Source organism: Rhagoletis pomonella, unplaced genomic scaffold, assembly GCF_013731165.1.
Source record: "Rhagoletis pomonella isolate Grant_MI unplaced genomic scaffold, Rhpom_1.0 Rhpom_scaffold_01657, whole genome shotgun sequence".
In the NCBI taxonomy this organism is placed as follows: Eukaryota; Metazoa; Arthropoda; class Insecta; order Diptera; family Tephritidae; genus Rhagoletis; species Rhagoletis pomonella.
The window spans coordinates 1-15,766 of NW_023460211.1; the positions used below are offsets into that span (position 1 = coordinate 1).

At 39.7% G+C, this 15,766-nt stretch overlaps 1 long non-coding RNA gene across 1 annotated transcript; it reads right to left on the reverse strand.

The window, feature by feature from the left end:
* Positions 1-10,315: 10,315 nt before the first annotated feature.
* LOC118752563 lies at positions 10,316-14,526 on the reverse strand. Its single transcript, XR_004994705.1, has 2 exons — positions 14,482-14,526; positions 10,316-10,372 (listed from the first exon to the last, which is right to left on the reverse strand). It is a non-coding gene; the product is annotated as an uncharacterized LOC118752563 (long non-coding RNA).
* Between the last annotated feature and the right edge of the window lie 1,240 nt (positions 14,527-15,766).

A 15,766-nucleotide genomic window follows, 5' to 3' on the forward strand; every position in this document is an offset into this window, starting at 1 on the left:
ACAATCAGTTGTATGGGAGCTATAGGTTATAGTTACCCGATCTTTTTAATTTTCACCGTAAGTTTTCTGTTAATAATTATTGAAAACAGTGCGGAATTTCATGTTCCTAGCTATAGGTTATAGTTACTCGATCTTTTTAATTTTCACCGTAAGTTTTCTGTTAATAATTATTGAAAACAGTGCGGAATTTCATGTTCCTAGCTATATAAATGGAGGAGTTATAACGAAAAATTTTATATCTGAACAATCAGTTGTATGGGGGCCAGCAAAGGACAACGCCTAAACGTATTAGGGAATATGTAGATATACAAACAAAAGACGTTCGCCGGAAAAATAATAAATGAGCAAATAAACACCGCATCTGATATATTATTCGAACCACTCAGGCTATTATACGCAAAACAAAACAGAAACCCTGCAACTACCATAAACAATGAAATGCAGGTCCAAACTACAGAAACAAAGAGAAATAAAATAACTGATAGCTAATTTCTACCTGAGGATGTACACGCAGAACTGAAACTACTGGTTGAACGAATGAATATAATCCGCTGAGACGTACCTAACTATGAACCAACGATGATTTAACACGGCTATAAATAGTGACAGACAAACAGAAACTATTCAGAACGAAAAATGACACTGAAGATGGCACAACGCCGAAACTGGTTTGTCTCCAAACCAAATTTGACAAGGGATGACGGAAAATCGTTCCACATTACATGACAAAAGCTGACATCACCGCCATCCAAGAAATGCGTTGGACGGGCAAGGCAAACAATGTCTATGGCCTTTCGACGTCTACTACTATTGTCACGTAAAGGAGCGCAAATTCGGTGTTGGATTGGTGGTAGCAGAGAGACTCCGTCGCCGAGTACTGGCGTTCACCCCGGTGGACGAACGTCTAGCCACAATCCGCATCAAAGCGAGATTCTTCAACATCTCGCTCATCTGCGCCCATGCCCAGACGGAGGAGAAGGATGAGGCATCCAAGGATCTCTTCTATGGGCGCTTGGAGCGCACGTACGAGCGCCGCCCCCATCATGATATCAAAATCGTGCTTGGCGACTTCAATGCCAGGGTGGGCAAGGAAGGGATCTTTGGAAGCACCGTCGGAAAATTCAGCCTCCATGACGAAACGTCCGACAACGTATTGAGGCTGATCGACTTCGCCGGGGCCCGAAACATGGTAGTATGCAGGTTCAAGCATAAAACGGTCCATCAAACTACGTGGATGTCTCCGGATCGGAAAACGAGAAACGAAATCGATCATGTTGTGATAGACGGAAGGCACTCTTCCAGTGTTTTAGACGTACGCACACTCCGAGGCCCAAACATCGAGTCGGACCACTATCTTGTTGCAGCCAAGATACGCACCCGCCTCTGTGCAGCAAAAAATGTGCGCCCAAATATGCAAGGAAAGCTTAACGTCGAAAAGCTGCAATCACAACAGACAGCCAGAACTTTCGCTACTCGACTCTCACACCTGCTCTCAGAGAGCTCTCTTCAACAAACCGACATATGCGAGCGGTGGAACCACATTTTCCGCTAGTTATGATCCGCCGCCGAAGAAGTAGTCGGATTTCAGCGAGCCGAAAGAACAACTGGTACGATGAAGAGTGTCAGGAATCTGCAGACAAAAAATATGCGGCCTACAGGGCCACGCTGCGATCGGGCGCAACGCGCGGTATGTGAGACCGCTATAGGGATCTGAAGAGGGAAGCAAGATTTATTTGCCGCAATAAGAAGAGAGAGAAAGATAGAAAGAATGCCCGAAAATTTCCAGAGAGTTAGGCGACTTACGTTCCCAAGACAGCCGATTCTACGTACCGGAATTACTCGGGTTTTACCCGACCAAGGGCTGTTGTTTCGGCGACCTAGCCCCGCTTAGATCGGCGATACCCCTCAATCATTGTTCGTCCATGGAGCAACTGCAGCAGCTCGCCAGATCTCACAATTGCTAGCGCTGGTTTGATCAATAGCATCTCATGGCGACCTATGCTAACACTAGCATCAGACCATCTACCCATAGTCATCTCGATCAATAAGCCCCCCGACTTTGCTCCCGCGGACCACTGAACCTACACCAACTTCAACAAAGCTGATTGGGACGGCTTCGCGGAAGTCACCGAGAGCAGCTTCGCCGCCCTTCCCACACCTACAAACATACACACTGGCGAACGCCAGTTCCGCAGGGTAGTCATTGCCGCAGCGGCTCGCTTCATCCCGTCCGGACGTATCGCGGAAGTCCACCCAAATTTCTCGGCCGAAACAGCTGTACTAGCAAATGAGCGTTACCACTTACGCCAGGTCGACCCCGGGGACCCCCGTTTGAGGGACCTTAATTTGGAGATTCGGCAACTGGTAAATCAGCATAAGCGGAAAAAGTGGGAGGAGCACTTGAAGGCCTGTAACTTCACATCTGGTGTGAGTAAGCTCTGGTCAACCGTGAGGTCCCTGTCCAACCCAACGAAGCGTGATGACAGAGTGGAAATCTCTTTCGAAGGTCGCGCATCGTCGGACCCGAAGAAATGCGAAGCCTACTTTAGTAGGCAATTTACACTGCACCCTTCGGTAGACAAGGCCAAACGTCAAGTGACCAGGAGGCTGCACAAGCTGCCAAAAAACAGTGCACCACTTGTTTTCCCCAGCTGTGAAGTGAAGGGGGCCATCGGGAAGGCGAAAGCCTCCAAAGCCATTGGACCCCACGGAATATGTATGCTGATGCTAAAACAAAAACATTTAGGGCCTAAGGGAGTAGCTTACCTAACGGAGGTCCTCAACCTGTCCATGGCCACTCTCATCATTCCTGATGTGTGGAAATCAGGGAGAGTGGTCCCACTGCTGAAACCGGGGAAGGCCGCCAACAAAGCAGACTCTTATCGCCCGATAACGCTCCTTTCCCTGATCGCAAAGACGCTTGAGGCCCTACTACTCCCATACTTCACTTGCCACCTGACCCCAGCGAAGCACCAGCACGGATTCCGTAAAGTGCACAGTACAACAACAGCACTTAACGCCATAAACACCCAAATAACTCGTGGCCTAAATCGAAACCGCCCCTGTGAGAGCGGTCCTAGTAGCGCTGGACTTGTCAAAGGCGTTTGACACCGTCTGCCATTCCACGCTACTAGAAGACATCGAGGCCTCCTCACTTCCACAGGGACTGAAGCGATGGTCATCGAATTATATGAGTGGCCGACAGTCGTCAGTAATCTTCCGAGATCAAACCTCGAAACCAAGAAGGATTAAACAAGGGATTCCACAAGGTGGTGTTCTCTCCCCCTTACTATTTAACTTCTACTTCTCGAAGCTTCCTCAACCACCTGAGGGAGTTTTCCTGATCTCATACGCTGACGATTGCTCGATTTTGGCTTCCGGGAATGGAATTGATGACCTCTGCTCAAAAGTGAACGACTATCTTTCCAGCCTTTCTCGCTTCTTCACTGCAAGAAGCCTAACACTCTCCCCAACGACATCAACGGCGACCCTCATCACCACCTGGACGAAGGAGGTCAGGCTAGAGTTAGGTATACACGTCGATGGCACACCAATACCGACTGTAAAAAACACGAAAATTTTAGGGGTCACCTTCGACAGCCTGCTTTCCTACTCCACGCACACAACCGCAGTTGTCAATAAAGTACAGGGCCGCAACAAGGTCCTCAAGTCTCTCGCCGGCAGCACTTGGGGCAAAGACAAAGAAACGTTGCTGGCAACATACAAGGCAATTGGCCGGCCGGTTCTAAACTATGCTGCGCCAGTTTGGACGCCGGGGACTAGTTGGGCGAAGCTACAGACTTGTCAGAACGCCGCACTCCGGACAGCGACTGGGTGCCTTCTGATGACGCCTGAGCACCACCTGCACAGCGAGGCCCAAGTGCTCCCCGTAAGGGAACACAACAAAATGCTCTGTAAGCAATTTCTGGTGGGGTGTCACAGAAGTGAACACCCTTACAGACCGTTGCTTCAGGAGGAGCCTCCGCCCAGTCACGTCAGGGGGCACCTATTCGTGTACAAGGACGCAGTCCAACAGTACGTAGACCAACCATTGGACCCGACGACATACAGACGAGCCATCAACGACATTCATAGAGAGTCAGTCACCACCTACCTCGACTCTCGACCTATGAATGCCGTAATACAAGCCCAATCACCACCTGTGGAAGAGACGGAGCTTCAACTGCCACGAGAGACCCGCGTTACCCTGGCTCAATTACGGTCTGGATACTGTAGCCGCCTCAACAGCTACCTGTCCAGACTCGACCCCAATATCCCCAATGAGTGCCCGGCATGTGGAGAGTCCCCCCACGACACCAACCACCTCTTTGCATGCCAGCTCAATCCGACTCAGCTAACACCCCTCTCCCTCTGGTCCGAACCCATCGAAACAGCTCGTTTCCTGGGCCTCCCGTTAGTTGAGCTTGACGAAAATGATTGAACGTAGACCCGAAAAAGGCGGGGCTTAGTAGTGCCGCTACAACACCAACAACAACTTACGGAAGGTTTCAAGACCGGGGCGTACTCCTGTAAGAACAATAATGGCGACCTAGTAACTGATGTCCAGAGCGTACATAAATTATGGAGGGAACACTTGTCCGCGCTACTAAATGGTAGCAGCACGGAAAGATGTGGAGAAGAAGAACCCGAGCGCGCAGTCGATGATGATGGAGTCGACGCTCCACCGGCTGACTATGACGAGGTACGTATAGCAATAACGCGGCTGAAAAACAGCAAAGCTGCTGAAGCTGACAGCCTGCCCGCTGAGCTATTCAAGTACGGCGGCGAGGAGTTGATAAGGTACATGCATCAACTCTTGTGCAGAATATGGTCAGATGGACGCATGAACGACTGGAATTTAAGTGTGCTCTGCCCAGTGGTACAACATCCGCGCCGTTTTTGTCGATTCGAGTACTGCAGCAGGTAGCTGATGACGAGGAAGAAGTGTACCATACATACGTCGATGATGTCATTTCGGGTGCGGGTTTGTATGCAGAAGCATATGCCTATTACACACAGCTGCGTAACTTACTGGAAGCAGTTTGTTTTAATTTATGAAAAAGGACGCCAAACTCATTACACCTAATGGCGCCAATCCCTGAAGAACTCAGAGAACAATCTACTAGATTCGAATTAATCGACACAAACGTTGTCAAAGATCTTGGTTTAGAATGGGAAACGGTGAGTGATATATTCGTTTTTACTAAAAATTTTGGTACCTGCGATAAGATCACTAAAAGTGCAGTACTTTCTGATTCTGCTAAGTTATACGATCCTTTGGGCTGATTATCTCCTGTTACCATACGAGCAAAAAAAAAAAGTTTTGGCTACCAGGAATAGGTGGGCATGAGGAGCTTTCAGACGATTTGAAAGCAGAATGGGTCCGGTATCGCAGCGGGCTTAAGACTCTTGAAACTATTCGCATCCCTCGCTGGATTGGAAGCGACAAAAATGGCATATTAGAAATTTACGGGTTCTACGTTGGGCGGTCTTATACAAAATGCAGAGTGTAGTCACTAAAAAAAAATACCCGATTTTACTAATGAAAATATATCCTTTATCTTTGCTTATTTTCAGAAATGCACATTATTTAACATTGCATGGAGGGGCCCAGAAAATGCAATCCTACGTAGCTAACAGTTACTGGATCTTGTCCGCACGCAATCTCGCAAAGAGCGTTTTACATCGTTGCGTTATTTATTTCAGGTATAACGCTAAAACAAAGGAAAAACGTATGGGGAATCTGCCAAGCGTATGCTTGCATCCTATGCGCCGTTCACTTAGCGTTGTCATCATTAAACAACCCACTGCCCGCAATATGATTACGTCAAAGAGATATATGTGTCTATTTGTCTTCATGGTTAAAAAAGAGCTCCATCTTGAAGTAGTGACAAGCCTAACCACCGATGCATTTCTGGCGGTCTTTCGACGCTTTGTAAAAAGACGCGGCGCTGGTACAGATTTGTATTCAGATTGAGGTACAAACTTTATAGGAGCAAGCAAAGAATTACAATTGTTGAATAATCTATGCACAGGGAAATTACTGGAAGAGCTTCTTGGAAGTCTTGCAAATACTGGTACTACATGGCATTTTATTCCATCAGCCTCACCCGACTCTGGTGGTCTTTGGGAGGCTGGAGTAAAGTCAACAAAACACCACCTTCGGCGAGTAAGGAAAGACCAAATCTTGACATACGAAAAGTTCAGTACGCTTTGGCACATATCGAAAGCTGTCTAAATTCAAGACCGCTATGCCCGCTAGACAGTGACGCACTCACACCATTACATTTCCTTATTGGTGAGCCTTCATTTTGCGTGCCCGAGGAGAACATGCTGGATACTAATATCAACCGACTAAGCCGATAGAAAGTAATTGAGCGTTTGAAGCAACCGTTTTGGAAGCGCTGGGCAGGTGAATATTTGAATCGATTGCTGGCAAGGCCGATGTGGTTAAATAGGAATGCTGAAGTAGGTGATTTGGTTCTCTTTTTTGACGAGCGCTGTTCGCCTAGGCAGTGGTCTCTGGCACGAGTTCAAAACGTTCATCCAGGAGCAGATGGCTGTATGCGGTTGGTAACCCTATATTCGCACGGCAAGGAATTCAAACGTCCAATTTCGAAAGTAGCTTTTCTTCCTATTAACGAACAGTTTGCGGATATTTCGTCGCGCGCATTAGAAGATGCACCTCATAAGTCTGATCACCAGCAGGCTGTGAGCAGAGGCATAGCCTAGTCAACCAGGCAACTAAATCAAATTACCTTCACCGGCTAAGACTACAAACTCTCTTTAGCGTGCTTAAGATCAGGTGTTCTTCGTGGGGGAGAATGTTGGCGCAACAACTTAAAATCATAGAACTGTTTAATATTTATTTTGTGTATTATTAATTCTGGTCACCTTATATTGTATTTTCTATGTTTTAGTTTCACTTGTTTCATTTACTCTATTTGCTTATACTTCTCTGACCTACTTATTTAAATATGTTATTCTTCTAGAAACTTCTATCGACGTCGTTCATGTTTTACTTAGCTTATTTTTCGGGAATAAAACTATAATTTAAGTAAAACTAAAACTTTAATTCTCCTACAACAAACACTGTCCTTCTCATATCAGTAAGTCTGGAAACCGTATATTTGACACAGTCTAATGTGCATACATATTTATATAACAAACCATATATATATATATATATATATATGTATATATTTACGATGCTATGTTATCACAGTCAGGAACACCATCCGAGTGTAGAATATTATTACACAATTTTGCAAACAAAATTTGTCGCTGATGTTATAAACCAGCAACAATGCATGAAATTATATATGAATGTTGGCGCTTGCGCATTAAACCAGATTGCAATGAGTTCCCTCACTTTTGTAAAACTACAATATTGAAAAGAAATAACAAAAAAAATTTCTTGTTAAATAAAATAAATATACCAAGAGAAAAAAGTGCATGTAGTATTATATAATCCGCCGAGCTTTTGCTTAATTTACTTCATTGAACTATACATATGTATGTATATACCTACTATTTACTTCTTTCAGTATGTATTCAGACTCATAAAAGTATTGTCAACGTAGTGCAAAAGTAGACTTTGTATTCTTTATTGATTTTATGATTGGGAATAAGAGATTTTAAATAATGATAATTCAAACTGTTTGTATCGTCCAATATAGACAAAAACGCTTGTTAACCAAATTAACCTTATGAAAAGATTTTTGCAATCCCGTTAGAGTTCTGTTAATGAAATGTCCCTACAGGCATCAATTGTACATCATTCTTTTCAAAATCACAAATATGTGCATATATATATATATACAGCGGCGGTCAAAAGTGGATGAATGGTGTTTCGTTTTTAATGATAACAATGTTTTTCAAGCAAAAATTGTTTTTACACTTTTTTATAAAAATATCGTGCACGCTTTAACAAAAACCATATAAGTCACGCCTTCAAACTTTATATAGAATTAAGAAAAATTCCACAATTTTTTATCTAAATTCCGAGCTTTTTAACCAGAATTTTTATTAATTTTTTGGGTATGCAGTTAACAGGCTTATAAAATTGTAATAAAACAAGTGCATGTTTTGAGCGGCTATAATATTTTTCTTTGTTTTGCACACTTTTCCATATAAGTATGAATTTTTTGTGGCAGAATTGCGCAAGACCGTTTGCAAAAAAAAAAAAAACAGAAGACAACAGCAGTTCTCCTAAATTACGCTATTTACATGAAAAAAAACGCAAAAACCGTTAGAAACAAATTATTAAAAATCTATACGATTTTTTAGCTGCCAAAAATTTTCACTTATTTTAAAAGCTCGAAATGTTAATAAAAATGTGTGGAATTTTTCTGAATCTTATTACATTAAACGAGCAATTTTTGTATATATATATATCAATAGGGTTCTCGGAAACGGCTCTAACGATTTTGATGAAATTTTGTACACAGATAATGTTTTGGATTTTAAGGTGATATGAATAGGCAGTATCTCCGAGAAGACTTGTGTAAGGTTGCCACCTATTCGAAATTAGTTACAAATTAATTAAAACATCATAATATGGGTATCAAATGGAAGGCATTTTAAAGATCCTTACTTCAAAAATATTTTTAATAAGGTTACCACCTATTTTGCATCGCATATTTATTTAATTGTTTATTTAGAAAAAAAGGTACGATATTACTATTCATGGGTATCAAGAGAAGGTTCTTAACAATGCTTTCCCTATACACAAAATGTTGTGTCTTAGGATAAAAGTGTAAGGTTTCCACTTATTTTCGATTCGACCCAATTTATCTAAAACATCGCAATATGGATATCAAATGAAAGGTATTGTCGAGAACTTTGGTCAGAAAATATTTTCCATCAGAATTGCCATGCTTCCTTGTAATAAAAATTTTTATTTTGTTAATCTCAAATCAACATTTTTTTTATGTATAAATCAGGGTTGTTGCGAATATTATTCCGAAATAAAAGTCCTTTCCAGATAATAAACAAACCGCTTATCCAAATTAAACAAGTTTGGTACCAAATTAAAGAGGACTTTGATATCTTTATAACTGAATTGTCTTAATGAGGAAAGCCACACATTTAAAAATATTTCAATAAAAAATGTTAATTAATAACCATAGAACAAACGTTGTTTCAGGTGTATGCATTTCTTTGGTATTAAATTATAAAAAATATATAAATTAAGATCGTTCGTTATTTCTGTTTGAAAGCTATTTCATTCCTCTTTTATATGATACCAAATTTGTTTAATATGGACAGGCGGTTTGTTTATTATCCGGAAAGGACTTTTATTTTGGAATAATATTCGCAACAACCCTGGTATACATAGTACACATACGCTCAAGATATGTACCATTCATTCCGGCGTATTTCGGAATAGGGTTGCCACCTAAATTTTAGTGTAAGGAATTTACTTAATAGATATGGAACACCTACTTTTTTTGTTTATTTCCAAAATATTTTTTTAAAGCTATCCAAATCTTGAACACTTTAAAAAGTAGTACCAGGTTGACCGAGCTTTGCCCGGAGTACATATACTTTTTAAAGTTTTCAAGATTTAGATAGCTTTAAAAAATATTTTGGAAAAAAAAATTGGATTTCGATATCTATTAAGTAAATTTCTTACTCCAAAATTTAGGTGGCAACCCTATTCCCAAATACGCTGGAACGAATGGTACATATCTTGAGCGTACACGCACTGTGTATATATAAAAAATGCTGATTTAAATTAAAAAAAAAAAAATTTTATTACATAGAAGCGTGGCAACCCTGATCGAAAATATTTTCTGACCAAAGTTATCAACAATACCTTTCATTTGATATCCATATTGCGATGTTTTAGATAGATTGTGCAGAATCGAAAATAAGTGGCAACCTTACACTATTATCCTAAGGGATAATATTTTGTATATAGGGATAGCATTATTTAAGAACTTTCTCTTGGTACCCATGAATAGTAATATTTGACCTTTTTTTCTAAACACAAAATTAAATAAGTATGTGAATCAAAATAGGTGGCAACCCTATTAAAAATATTTTCGAATTAGGGATATTTAAAATACCTTCCTTTTGATACCCATATTATGATGTTCTAATTAATTTGTAACTAATTTCGAATGGGTGGCAACCTTATACGAGTCTTCTCGAAGATAGTGCCTATTCAGATTACCTTAAAATCTAACACATTGTCTGTGTACAAAATTTCATCAAAATCGCTAGAGCCGTTTCCGAGAACCCTACGGATATATAAATATATACAAGAATTGCTCGTTTGATGTAATAAGATACACCTGCAAAAAATGGGCCCGATAGGTGGCTCCAGAGCCGAGTTATTCCAATTTCCGTATATGCCTGTGAGTGCCTGCTTTACGCTAACGAAATCCCATACACATCTATTCCTCCCTACTGCTCCTATGTTTCTCAACCAATTTGAATGATTCTTCTTTTGAGCGAAAGGTATTGTAAAGGGGAGGTGCGCATTTTGTTTTTTTTTCAGTAGGTGGAGTAGGAGTGGAGTTATTCCGAAAAACTTCATTTATGGTCCGATTTGCTCAAAACACATATTATTATCATCAAGATAAATACACGTGAAAAAATGGGCCCCATAGGTGGCTCCAGAGCTGAGTTATTCCAATTTCCGTATAAGCCTATGAATGCCTGCTTTAGTTTCCCCATCTACTATCTATATTAAAACGCTAACGAATTCCCATTCAAATCTATTCCTCCCTATTGCTCCTATGTTGTCAAGTGCATTGGTGTAACTTAAAATGTCATACTGTGGTTCGAATATCAATATATTAATACGCTAACGAAATCCCATACAAATACATTCCTCATTTACATACATTCATACATACTTCACGTTTTAAAGTTTCGATTATTTCATCTTAAATATTTACCTATACAAAATCAACAATTTAAGAATTTAACTATTCACATGCCTCAAAATTTGATGTAAGACCTGTATTCAATCTTATAAGTGATTCATCACTGGAAGGAATCAGATTCTTAGACAAAGAAATTGCGAATGGGGTAAAAATCTTCATTCCCAATATCGTCATAAGAAGCAGAAAATTTACAAATGACGAACTTGTCAACTTGGCAACACTGTGAATCACTACGCTAATTTGGATTTTTATATTATCTACCTAATTTCCCCAGTCCCCTAATTTCGCTCTTAATCGTCGCGAAGGCAAAAATGAATAACAAAGTAACCTCCCCACCCTGGGGAAAAGGAGTGGTGATCTCATAATATGTTACTGAATTCAGTTATTTTGTGTTTCGTTGTTTTAAGCTGACTCGCTATTAAGTAGCAAAAATAAAGAACGAAGTCACTTCCCCACAGTTGGGAAAAGGAGGGGTGAACTCATAATAACGGGTGATTTTTTTGAGGTTAGGATTTTCATGCATTAGTATTTGACAGATCACGTGGGATTTCAGACATGGTGTCAAAGAGAAAGATGCTCAGTATGCTTTGACATTTCATCATGAATAGACTTACTAACGAGCAACGCTTGCAAATCATTGAATTTTATTACCAAAATCAGTGTTCGGTTCGAAATGTGTTTCGCAAACCCAATTGCTGCGAACGGCGACGAATCGACATTTCACGGTCTTCAGCAACACTCTCAGAAACAGACGCAATATTCTCTTCTGTACGCATTCGTGTGGTTGGTTTAATGTCCAATAAAGTAAACTGAGTGCGAAACTTGGTCACAATCGCATTAATTGTTTGCTCACTTGGTCGATTATGTAGACCATAAATCGGACGCGCGAAACACATTTCGAACCGAACACTGATTTTGGTAATAAAATTCAATGATTTGCAAGCGTTGCTCGTTAGTAAGTCTATTCATGATGAAATGTCAAAGCATACTGAGCATCTTTCTCTTTGACACCATGTCTGAAATCCCACGTGATCTGTCAAATACTAATGCATGAAAATCCTAACCTCAAAAAAATCACCCGTTATGTACTAAATTAGTTATTCTGTTTCGTTGTTTTAAGCTGAATCACTATTAAGTAGAAAAAATATAGAACGAAGTTATTTCCCGCCGTGGGGAAAAGGAGGGGTGAACGCATTATAAGCTGCTAAATTCAGTTTTTTTTGTGTTTCGTTGTTTCAAGCTGACTCCCTATTTATTAGCAAAAATATAAAACCAAGCCACTTCCCCACCCTGAGCAAAAGAAGTGGTGAAGTCTATCTAAACGATTGTTACCACCGAATTCGAGCTATACCAAATTAAAATTCATGAAATATTTTCATGTGATGCGAGTGACTTAGAAGAGTGCATTGGTACGGCAACTTATAAGTGGTTCCAATGTAATTTCTTTTCAATATCTATATATTAATAGGTTTACGTTAAATATTCTTATATATGTGTCTAAAACTTATTACTTAACCCGTTTAACATCAAGTTTCGAAGCTCCATTTTATTCAAATTAAATATTTAATTACATATAAAAAATCACAATTTAGCTAATCGCTCGCCTCAAAGTTAATTGTAAGCTAACCTGTTTTTGATCTTATATGCTATTCATCGTTTGATGGATTCAGGTTCTCAGACAAAAAACTTCCAAATGGAGTAAAAGTCTTCTTTTCATTTGTTACATCATAATAAGTACCAAAAATCTTCCAAATTACAAAGATCTCTGCAGGGAAAGCTATTACTTAGTTGTGAACTAGAATTCTACCGGTTTGCGTTTCAGCCGAACTAGTTCACGTTCTATCCTTTTTCAATGTTAGCGACTGGTATTTTTAACATTGCGATGTTCTACGAGATGTCAATTGTCAGGCTATGCATCAGCATCTACTAGTATAAATACTAGTAGCATCATACCAGTTGATGAGATAGTCTGACAATTCATGCCCCGTGAAAAGCATAAGTGTGCCTTTTTGCTCGCGACGCTCCAGCAGTCACAATGGCCGACAGAGCAAAGCATTTGCGTGGTAAGCCCAGGTCCCAGGTTCAAATCCTGGCGCAGGGAAATTTTTTTAATTTTCTATTTTTGTGTTTTATTTTTTATAAATTTATTTTTTTGTTTATGCTGTTTATTGTAATTTTTAATGTAATAAAAAAAATATTTTTGTTTAATTTCTTTGTTTTTATATAGCACGAGAATTTCTTCCTAAATGTTTTTTTGCAATGCAATTAGATTTTCAAATTTGTTATTTATTTATAAATTGAATAAATTATTTTTAATTACATTTATTTAACTTTAAAAATGGTAACCACCACCAAGCGGCCTCGAACCTGCGATTTCAGAACCAGAACCAGTAGTCTTCACGTGACGCCACAGACGACATTTGTAAGAAAAGCAATTAATTGCGTTTTATTTTGGCTTTGGCAATTCAAAGGCAGATGTCGCTGATCGCCTAAGTTCTTCGACATTGTCGAACTGGTAGGCACATACTAGTTAATGAACTAGTATTTTTTCTAACTGGTTTGGCTTTTCACTGCAGGGATATTGGCAACTTGGCAACACTGTTAACCGCGAATCAGTTTGACTTTTTATGTTTTCTACCTTAATAATTCTAAAATGATTTAGCGTGGTGAACTAAACACAATTATTCTTTACTTCGTTGCTCCAAGCTGATTCGCTATACCTAATGTTACAAAAATGATAAATGGAGTCCCTTCTCTACCCTGGGGAAAAGGAGTGGTGAACTCATAATATGTTACTGAATTCAGTTATTTTGTGTTTCGTTATTTTAAGCTGATTCGCTATTAAGTAGCAAAAATAAAGAACGAAGTCACTTCCCTACAGTGGGGAAAAGGAGAGATGAACTCATAATATGTACTAAATTCAGTCATTCTGTTTTGTTGTTTTAAGCTGAATCGCTATTAAGTAGAAAAAATATAGAGCGAAGTTATTTCCCGCTGTGGGGAAAAGGAGGGGTGAACTCATTATAAGCTGCTAAATTCAGTTTTTCTGTGTTTCGTTGTTTAAAGCTGACTCGCTATTTATTAGCAAAAATATAAAACCAAGCCACTTCCCCACCCTGCGCAAAAGAAGTGGTGAAGTCCATCTAAACGATAGTTACCACCGAATTCGAGCTATACCAAATTAAAATTCATGAAATATTTTCATATGATGAGACTGACTTAGAAGAGTGCATTGGTACGGCAACTTATAAGTGGTTCCACTGTAATTTCTTTTCAATATCTATATATTAGTATGCTAGCGAAATCCCATACAAATCTATTCCTCCCTACTGCTCCTATGTTTCTCAACCAGTTTGAATGATTCTTCTTTTGTTCGAAAGGTATTTCAAAGGGGAGGTTCGCATTTTGTTTGTTTCTTTCAGTAGGTGGAGTAGGAGTGGAGTTATTCCGAAAAACTTCATTTATGGTCCGATTTGCTCAAAACACATATTATTATCATCAAGATAAATACACCTGCAAAAATGGGCCCGATAGGTGGTTCCAGAGCCGAGTTATTCCAATTTCCGTATAAGCCTATGAATACCTGCTTTGGTTTCACCATCTACTATCTTTATATTAATACGCTAACGAAATTACATACCAATCTATTCCTCCCTACTGCTCCTTTGAATTATAGAATTATTAAACGCAAAAGATATCACTCCACCTAATACTATTAGTGACGTGGACGATCAAAAGGTTCTCATGGACCTAAAATCGTCACAAACATAGCGAAAGGGTATGAAAAAGTGAGGTGGTCGAATTTCGACAACGGGGCGTCACTAGTCTTTATTAAATGCTTGACCCAATAGCGAAGAAAAAAGTACGAGGGAACTTTTATTAAGAATTTTTATAACTAAATAATAAAAGGTATATGTCTAAAGTTAGAAGCAGAAGCGCTTAAATTTGTTTACTCATTTTAACGTAGATGTATAGGTACATTATTAATAATTTCTGCACATACTCTATATTGGTACATTGGTAATATTTATTTAGAAAGCTGACAATTTTCGAAACAGAGATGTTAAAATCGTTTAATAATTAGCATTTTTCATAATGTCATTGTTGTCACTAAAAATATTTCTCAAATTAATATTTTTATTTATTATAAATACTTGTACAAATTTAAGTGAAACAAATTAATGATAACGCTCAATAAACTATTTCTCGTTTTGAAATTTTGAAATCTGTTTAATGAAATTCAACCTTGCGTATTTTTCAGTGGGTTTTGTGTGTTTAGAATCGCTTGATTGGTACTGAATAAATGTGGGCACACATAGCAAAAGCTGCATTAATCTGAATGCTTATTCAGTGTTAAAAGTTAGGGAGTGTCTATTCGCACTTTTCCAGTGTCACCGGTGTACCAGTGTCGAGAGTCTTCGGCTCTGCCAGTGTCGTCAGTGTACCAGTGTCCAGTTTCCCCAGTGTCACCAGGGTCGCCAGTGTCACCAGTGGCAAAGTGCGAATAGACACTCCCCTTCCCCCAATCATTCCCTTCTATGACGCATTGAATGCGTCCGTAGAGAGGTCTGATACGACCTCGTAGTGCACTGCCTTCGTTGCGAGGTATACGAAAATTGCAATGTATGCCTTATAGGGAGTCTTGCCTCTGCCTCGCAGAAATCGATACCTCAGCGAGGCAAAGGGCGTAATGGATTTATCCGCTCGACTGGTATCTGTCCCATCACTTGTTGTAGTAGCTTTGGCTTATAGCGCACACAGTGGATGCACGACCTGACCACTCGCCGTCGCGAGCGTTGACTATCCAGAATTTCAGCCTTATCAAGGCTACGAGCGCTTTAGGTCCAGCGTGGTAGTTCTTTCGATGA